General features: G+C 44.0%; 1 long non-coding RNA gene across 1 annotated transcript; it reads right to left on the bottom strand.

Annotated features, from left to right (window-relative positions):
- Window positions 1–3,708: 3,708 nt before the first annotated feature.
- On the bottom strand, window positions 3,709–6,126 carry LOC309346640. The gene is made up of 2 exons (XR_014158715.1): window positions 6,055–6,126; window positions 3,709–4,877 (listed from the first exon to the last, which is right to left on the bottom strand). It is a non-coding gene; the product is annotated as an uncharacterized lncRNA (long non-coding RNA).
- Between the last annotated feature and the right edge of the window lie 3,100 nt (window positions 6,127–9,226).

Below are 9,226 nucleotides of genomic sequence, written 5' to 3'. Positions count from 1 at the left end.
TGATGAGGGTCTCAGTGGATTTTCTAAGATTCCAAAGGAAGGCAAAAAAGGAAAAGAAAAAGAGAGAATGAAAGAAAGAGACCTTCCAAGCTTTTTATCTACATTTTTCAAAAGAATGCAAATCGTGAAACTCAACCTTAAAAAGCTTGTGCTGGAAAGCTGCAGTGCATTTCACCTTTCATATTTTGAACCAAACTATGAGACCTTTCCTACTGCCAAAAGAACTTTTTTCCTCAATTAACCGTTGGGTTCCAGGAACTACTTGGCACGCTCTGAAGTTCTCGGGTGCTGATGCAGAATACTAATGGGGAGATCGCACGCTGAGCAGATTTCAGTCGTTTAGCAGATTTGACATATAAACTGGGAGGAGGGGTTAAGAAAACCCCAAGCTGCCCTTAAGAAATTTGGAAGGGGGGGGGAACAGTTCTAGGGGAGAAAGCAGAAAAGTCTGATATTGATGCATATATTACTAGATGCAGAAAGTCTTGGAGGAAGATTACCTGTTAAGGTGAGCTGCAGGCAGGTTAGTCTGCAAGTTGGTGACTGACCCAAGGCAGACCCTCCAAGTGTCCCTATTTTCCAGGGACAGTCTTGGATTTATAGACACTCTCACAGTTTCTGATTTGATCCAGGAATGTCCCACTTTTCCTTAGGACACCTCTATTATCATCAGAGAAATATTGGAGGGTATGGAGTTATGCAGCCCCCAAGCCAAGGAGATATGTAACTATACAACCTTTAGAAGAAGGTAGCCCTGTATAGGGAAGGTTTTTTAATGTTTAATATTTTGTTATAATTTTATATATGTTGGAAGTCGCCCATTGCAGCTGGAGCAACCCAGTCAGATGGGTGGGGTATAAATAAAATCATTATCATCACCATGAATTGCATAGGGCACCCCTATTTTCATTGGAGAAATGTTGGAGGGTTTGCCAAGGTCACCGAGTGAGCTTCATGACTGAGTGGGGATTTAAGCCCTGGTCTTTCATTGGACTAACCACTACACTACACTACACTGGCTCTCCAGTGAATTACTGATGAATTAGCTAGGTTCACCTTTAAATGTAAACTGAATTGAATGTTTTCTACTTCCCCAGGAACCAGTGTCATTTCAAAACTGTATCGCCGTGATTGCTTCTTCTTCCTACACCTTTTTTTTTTTTTTAAAGTTATTTTGCCACAGAGTGGGAAAATGAGTCTGGCATAATTATAGGCCCAGCTGAACAGATGCCCGCTTGAGAGCGACTGGGTTGATTAGCGCCCTATAAATCTTTGCCTGTCTTCCCTAATTGCTCTAACAGGAAAGCACTTAATTATGTAATTGAGATGCCAGATTGGTCAGTCGCATGTGTGTGCGCACATGCACTCTCAGAGAGAAGGACAAAGAATAAAAATGCAAAGCTTCCCCCCCTTTTTTTTCTTTTTTAAGGAAAGAGTTATCAGACTTTGTTTCTGGACTAGTTAAATATAGAAGCGGCCAGACGGATCTGTCTGTGCAAACAGAGAACATGATGTGTGGGAAAGTAACCTGGTGTTGAACCTGGCAAATTCTTTGTCAAATTGCTGTGCCCAGGCGCACTGAGCTTTTTCGGTACCTCCATAGTACCTCACCAACAAGTTTGTTATCACACTGGGCACTGTGATGCTGTCAATGTGGTGTATACAGATCCCTGGAATGACACCCTCTGCCTTTAAGATCAGGAAACAGGATAAACCTTCTAGTTGGTGTGATGGTGAGAATCTAGAAAGGCCAGCAACAACTACAAAAAAAAAGAACCCCTGCTGGATCAGTCAAAAGTAGCTCCCAGCCATTCTCAATCCTGGACTCTCCAGGTGTTTTGTACTACAACATCAGCTGGGGCTGATGGGAGTTGGACTCCAAAACATCTGGAGGTCTCCAGGTAGAGGAAGGCTGGTCAGTCTAGTCCAGGGATGGAGAACTTGTGGGCCTCCAGTTGTTGCCAGACTACAACTCTCAGCCCCAGCCAACACTTCCAATTGTCATGGATGATGGGAGCTGGAGTCCAAAAATTTCTGTAGGTCCATTTCTGGACTAGATGGACCGGTCTTCTCCAACCTGGAGACCTCCAGATGGTAATCTACCTCAAAACTCTTTGTGTGCAAGAGTGAAAAACAGGATTTTGAAAATGCATCTATCACATGGGTGCGTTTTTCAGAGAAACCAGAGTGGAAGCAGATAAACTGGTCCCAAGCCATTAAGGACTTTATATACTAATATAGGGACGCGGGTGGCACTGTGGGTTAAACCACAGAGCCTAGGACTTGCCGATCAGAAGGTCGGCGGTTCAAATCCCCGCAACGGGGTGAGCTCCCTTTGCTCGGTCCCAGCTCCTACCAACCTAGCAGTTCGAAAGCACGTCAAAGTGCAAGTAGATCAATAGGTACTACTCCAGCGGGAAGGTGAACAGCATTTCCGTGCGCTGCTCTGGTTCACCAGAAGTGGCTTAGTCATGCTGGCCACATGACCCGGAAGCTGTACACCGGCTCCCTCGGCCCATAAAGCGAGATGAGCGCCGCAACCCCAGAGTCGGTCACAACTGGACCTAATGGTCAGGGATCCCTTTACCTTTTACCTTTATACTAATATTCACACCATGAACTTGGCCCAGTGGTAAACAAGCAACCATTGCAGATCTCTGAGCAGAGGTGTTACATGCTGACAGGGTCCCATTCGTGCTGCAGCATTCTACACTACCCAGGATGTGAACTGGGTAGATCTTTAATAGCAGAGCTGAGGGGTGTTTTTTCCTGGCATTCGCACCATAAAGACCTGCCCTTTCCATCATGCAATGGAAGAGAATCCAATGCTGCAAAGTTGAATCCCAGTTGATCAAGCCAGCCGACGGGTAGCACCAGAATACGCACCAGGGATGGAAGCCAAAACAATGGGAAGTGAGGCAGGGAATAGGGAAGGTAGCCAATCAAAACACACTTTCACACACCAGGGGTTTTTGTTTTGGGGTGGGGGTCTTGCTACCCAAATGGAGCCAGTCAACCCAGAAAGCAAAACACTTTCTGCAAAGTGAGTGAAGGAAAGAAAAACAGCATTACCTGCCACTCTGTTTACGGCAGGCAGCTGACGGATGGACTGACACCTCAGGGGGCCAGAGGCCAAAGAGGTAGGTGAATGACAGGACTGTCTTTGTAAGCGGGTTATTTTTAACCAAGCTTCCTCCAAAGTCTCCAGGAGGATAATGAGAATAAAAAACAAATTATATAAGACAGGGATGGGGGGAGGACCAAGGGCCACGATCCTCTATAGACAACCTTCTGGGGGCCACATGCCATGTGTGGTTGGGTGGTGGGTGGAGCCATGAATGTGAATTTTATTTTTGCACAGTAGGCGGCTAACTACAAACACTTACACAACCCTCTCACTCTTCCACCCAGGCAAGCAAGAGGCACCTTCAGAGTTCAAGGGCAAATTCTAGCCAGGCAAAAACACTCAAGGAGGGTGCAGAGCAGGACTAGTGAGGGGCAGAGTCTGAGGAAGGTCCCAAGGGACATATAGTGAGATCTGGAAGGCGACACCTAGCCCTTAGGCCTGAGGTTCCCCATCCCTGACATAGGATGACATCATAATCATTAACCTGTTACCCGCCTAGCACAAGACACACAACAATATGCAAAAAAATAAAGAAAGATACATTGGTAAGGATAATAACAGCAAGGATAAAACACAGAATGGACTTGAACATGTGTTTTTTTTATATCTGCAAAGCCCACTGGGTAATACTGGCTATAACAATGACAACTGCCACCACCACCATGACTGCTTCAACTTAGTCTGCTCTCCTGCAAAGAAATCAGGATGAATGCACATTAAACAGCCAATGTTGTTTAATATCTTCACAAACAAATGAGGATGAATGCCCATTGAACAACCAGCTTCATCTTATCTCCCTGCAAGTAAATCAGGATGAATGCTCATTAAATAGCCAACATCGTCTGATCTCCCTGCAAACAAATTAGGGTGAATGCTCAGTTAAACTTCCTGTTGGCTATTCCTGACGCAGAAGAGAGAGATCGGGCGGATATTTCCTAACACACGTCAAATTGTTCCTCCTTTACTAGCAAATTACTTGCCCTGACATTGGAAAAGGAACGATTTTCCATTATACCACTGACCCCTGTTGTGTGTTCTATTAACACCACATGTTAAAACTTTTATATTTTTAGTAAACCGTGACCTTGTACATTCCCTGTCATTTCCCACTGGCACCAGTACAGCACATGTGGTCGGCATGATGGCTAATGGTTTTCATTTGTGTACAGTATACACTCGCATCTGAGGCTCGCCGAAGCGCAAGGCGGGGTCATGGCAATCAGTGTGTAATATGATTTTATTGGTTACAAACAATCACAACGGAGATGTTTGCTGCAAAGCACATTTTTGGCATCAGGCTCTCCTGCGTGTTCTGCAAATCCAGATGAAAAGGCAGCCTTGAAAAGACTGGTCACTGGGGTGTGTATGTGTGTGTGTGTGTGTGTGTGTGTGAGAGAGAGAGAGAGAGAGAGAGAGAGAGAGAGAGAGCGCTAGCTAATCAAAACATGTGCCTCCAACACATGTTCCCAGCATGTCAATGGCATGTCAGGTTTCATCTAATTATACCACCTTTCAGAGTGGTAGGAAGTTCCCAGTGCACTCTCTGTTTCTTCTGTGTTGTGAATTCAGAGCTGGAGACTCATAAGAACATCAGAAGAGCCATGCTGGATTGGGCCACAGGCCCATCTGTCCTCAAAGTGGCCAAACAGCTGTCTGTGCAAAACTCCCAAGCAGGGACTGAGCACAACAATGTTCTCTCCACTAGTGATTCACAGCAGGATCTTCGTAAAAGGCAAAAGATTTACACAATCTGAAGAGAAACTAGAGAAAATCCCAGATGTGAACTGATGCTGATTTACTGTTAGTACTGTGTATTATTATTATATATATTATATTATTTTCTCCTTTATTTTCTTCTTTAATTTTACTTCATTTCCCCCATTCTCTTCTCCCCATTTTCTTTTTAAATCTGGAAATTAATTAATCAATGTCCTAATGTCCAATTAATGTCCTAAACAAAGTTTAAGAGGACCCATCATATTACAAAAAATGTAAATTTTTGTAACAGGAAGGACAATGAATATAGAAATAATAAAGTTTTATATTTGCACATATATTCAAATGCACACACAGAGAGTGGTGTTTGTTTGTTTGTGTGTATGTATTATATCTGTTATCTATCTATCATTCATCTATATCTATCTATCATCTATCTCTATATCATCTATCATCTATCTAATGTTGCATAGGTGCAACTAAAAACTATTAATCTAACTCTGCTTTGAGGAATTTTCATCCCCTCCAGACACTGCTGAAGTACAACTCCTATCTGTCCAGCAAGCATGGTCAACAGCCAGGAATGATGGAAGCTGTTGTTGATGGGAGGTCGAAGGGTTCCCCCACACCTGATCTAACTAAAGCATATATATTATAATAAGTCTATCTGCATATGAAATACCTTTAAATGAAAAATACCCATGACTCCTTATTTTCCACTTATGGAAAGTTTTACTGTACAGCCACACCTGACCTAACGGAAATGCTGATAGAAATTATAGTCATTTCTGCAAAGCTTTATAAACAACACAACCTGACATAATTGTGCAGGAATTAAAACACGCACACTCACTCACACACAGTGCCAACATAAGCTAACACATCTGTACCTCAGTCAAACTACACCTGCACAAATTCACCCACACTCCCATACTCTCAAAAACTACAGGTCCCAATAATCACCTTGGTGCATATACAATGACTGCACTACAACTCTGGCAACCTAATGCCAGGTGGCTAAAATCAAATTTAATCCAGGACCATGCGACCATTTTGTGGCAATGCAAAATGACAGCCCTTGTCCAGAACAGGCAAAAGGAACAAGAAAGGAATGTGGAGGGGGAAGAGATCACAGAGTTTAAATCCATAAATGGTATGGACATCTGACACCATCCCCGCTGAGAAGCCCCACTAAATTCAATGAGACTTACTCCCAAGATGCATCTGGCTGGCCACTGTGGCCACTATCTGGCAGTTAAACTGTCAAAAATCAACCTTTCCCAACTGCCTTCCCTACTGATTGACCGTTTCCCATCCTAGCCATGATTGGCCAAGAGCCTCCAGGAGGTTGACCCAATATTCTATCACATTCCCTTCCCCAATAAAACAACAGCAGCAGCATACTCTTGCAGGGTAAACCCCACCCCAGCTGCTTCTTTCAATAAGCCAAGTAGCTCAATCAATCAATCAATCAATCAATCAATCAATCAATAAATTTCCCCATATTCAAAGCAGCTTCTTCTTTGCCTCTTTCGGTGCACATCTGGAGTTGTTGCTGATGCTCAGAGCCAAGTCCAGAGTGGCCTTGATCTGACTCCGGAAGTGCCAAAGCAGTCAGAAGGCTAGATCTGAGGCCAATCAGAATGTGGAATGAGAAATCCGGCTTTATGAATGAAGGATCAAATGCTTCCATTGGTTTCTTGACCTCCTGAGAAGTTTGCATGCTTGCTTGCGTTTCAGAGATGAAAGGGTCATGTTTGTGACATAACTCAGTTAAGTAGCAAGCGTCAACATCTGAGCTTCAACCCCCAGTCCAACTCCATTGTTACCATTTTGGAAGTCTCGGCTGTTTTTTTTAAAAAACACCCTGTTTGTTAAATGCAAAGATAACACACGTAATTTGGTCCCAGGAAAATATGGGACAATTTTGAAAAAGACATCATCAAAAAGAAAAGAAAAGTTAAGACAGTGATCTATTAAGGGATAACATGTACCAGGAAATGAGGCGTAATCTTGATGAAGAGGGGGAGAAATAGGGATGGTCGTCAATTTTGGTTGTCCTTGTATCTTATTTTTCCAATCTTAAATTCAGTTCTTCACATTTCTGTGGCAGTTTGTGAGATCCTCCTAAAAATTCACCAACATTTGCATGCAATTTTCTCCTAATAAACATTTTGTATGCAATTTTGGCTAATATACACATTTTTGAAGCACTTAACCCTAGAATTTAACAATCAATCCCTCTTCCCAGGGAACTCTGGGAATTGTAGCTCTGTGAGAGAAATAAAGGGTAAGGGGGACCACTGACCATTAGGTCCAGTCGTGACCGACTCTGGGGTTGTGCGCTCATCTCGCTCTGTAGGCCAAGGGAGCTGGCGTTTGTCCGCAGACAGCTTCTGGGTCATGTGGCCAGCATGACTAAGCTGCTTCTGGCTAAGCAGAGCAGAGCACGGAAACGCCGTTTACCTTCCCGCCGGAGCTATGTATCTACTTGCACTTTGACATGATTTTGAACTGCTAGGTTGGCAGGAGCAGGGACCGAGCAACAGGAGCTCACCCCGTCGTGGGGATTCAAACTGCCGACCTTCTGGTCGGCAAGTCCTAGGCTCTGTGGTTTAACCCACAGCGCCACCCGCTTCCTTGTAAGAGAAATAGGGGTCCATAATAACTTTTAGCACCCTTAACAAACTTCAGCTCCCAGACTTTGGGAGAAGCCACAACTATTTCAAGCAGAATCATAGTACTTTGAATGTACAGTGTGAATGTGGCCTTAGTTGACTTTGCCCTTGTCATTGGCTCTGGCTCCACCTACTGTCAGACCTCCCTCTCTTTTGCACTACCTGTCTTAAAGGGCACCAGCCACCATCACTACTGAGAATCCCTGCCCCCCTCCCAATTTCCAGTGCTTTTAGGAGACTACGTGTCTCCTTTCACTTTCTCAAGCCCGCAGTGCTGTTTCAGGGGAAAACCCACTTTCTGCCAACTGTTCTGTCCTGCAGCATGATGTAATGAGCCAATGGCATGACACCATGTCTGCCTTGAGGGACTTCCCACTCCTCATTTGGGTTCAAGAGATGCCTGTGGCTCCACACATTTGCCAGAGACATGTCTGTCTCTTGTGCATCTCGGCCTTGTCTTTGGCTGTAAAGCCACGGTCAGAATATGCCTAGCTTAAATGCACTCACTCTCTCTCACACACACAGACACGCACACACACAGAAGTCACTGTGGCAAAGTGATGCATTTTGGAGCAAATCCAGCTCTTTGCTGGTAAACTTTCTCTCTTTATACTTGACTCCCGCCCACGTGGGGCTTACAGAGAGAGGAGACTGAAATAACTATTTCCAAAGAATCCTCAGCTCAGATACAAGGATATTTCTCTCTCTCTCTCTTTCTCCCCCTATTTCCATTCAGTATATTCTACCAGACATTCTAGGTGGCCCATATGTACAAAGCATTACAAAATAAACATGGGAAAGTTAAAAGAGGAAAGCTGTTGAACAACGTCAAAGAAACCTAGGGACACCTAGATGCAATGACAGTTGTATGATTGCAACAAATGTGTAAAGTTCTAAAATTTCAAACAGCCATATATGTACAGTGGTACCTTGGGTTACATATGCTTCAGGTTGCATACGCTTCAGGTTACAGACTCCGCTAACCCAGAAATATTACCTCGGGTTAAGAACTTTGCTTCAAGATGGGAACAGAAATCATGCTCCGGCAGCGCGGCATCAGCAGGAGGCCCCATTAGCTAAAGTGGTGCTTCAGGTTAAGAACAGTTTCAGGTTAAGAACGGACCTCCAGAACAAATTAAGTACTTAACCCGAGGTACCACTGTATATCTGATCAGGGTCAGAACCAGGGTGCAGAGGAGAATGGGTTATCTCTCCCCCTAACCAATCAGTCCCCAAATCTGTGATTAGCCTCAAGAAAGGATCTTGAGGGTTCGAGTTTTAGGCTAGCCTTCTCCCTAACATCCTAGCTTTCTACATGCAAGAATATTTTTTAAAAAAATGATTGGGGATATTCAGAGCTGCATTCTGGCATGGCATGGGGTAATGGCACAACAATACATCTATGAAGGCTGTGCCAAGTGCTTTTATCTGTACACACAGCTTGGCTCTGAGATGAGGATTGTGAAGTTTTTCTACATATCTGTGTATAAGGGAACATCTTTAATGAGCTGCCACAAGGGCCATAACTGTTGTTTAGCACATGATACACACGAAGATTGCCTCGTATTCAATTCCTGGCATCTCCTGGGAGGCTCGGAAAAGATTTCAGGAGCTTCCAGACTGTCACTGTTTTCAGTCACATCCCGGAAAATCCAGCTTGTGCAATTAAAGCTGATTTGGAGTTCTTGCAAAACAAAACCCATTT

Source organism: Podarcis erhardii (genome assembly GCF_964252035.2).
Source record: "Podarcis erhardii genome assembly, chromosome: 7".
In the NCBI taxonomy this organism is placed as follows: domain Eukaryota; kingdom Metazoa; phylum Chordata; class Lepidosauria; order Squamata; family Lacertidae; genus Podarcis; species Podarcis erhardii.
This window is presented reverse-complemented; position numbering and strand designations above follow the sequence as displayed.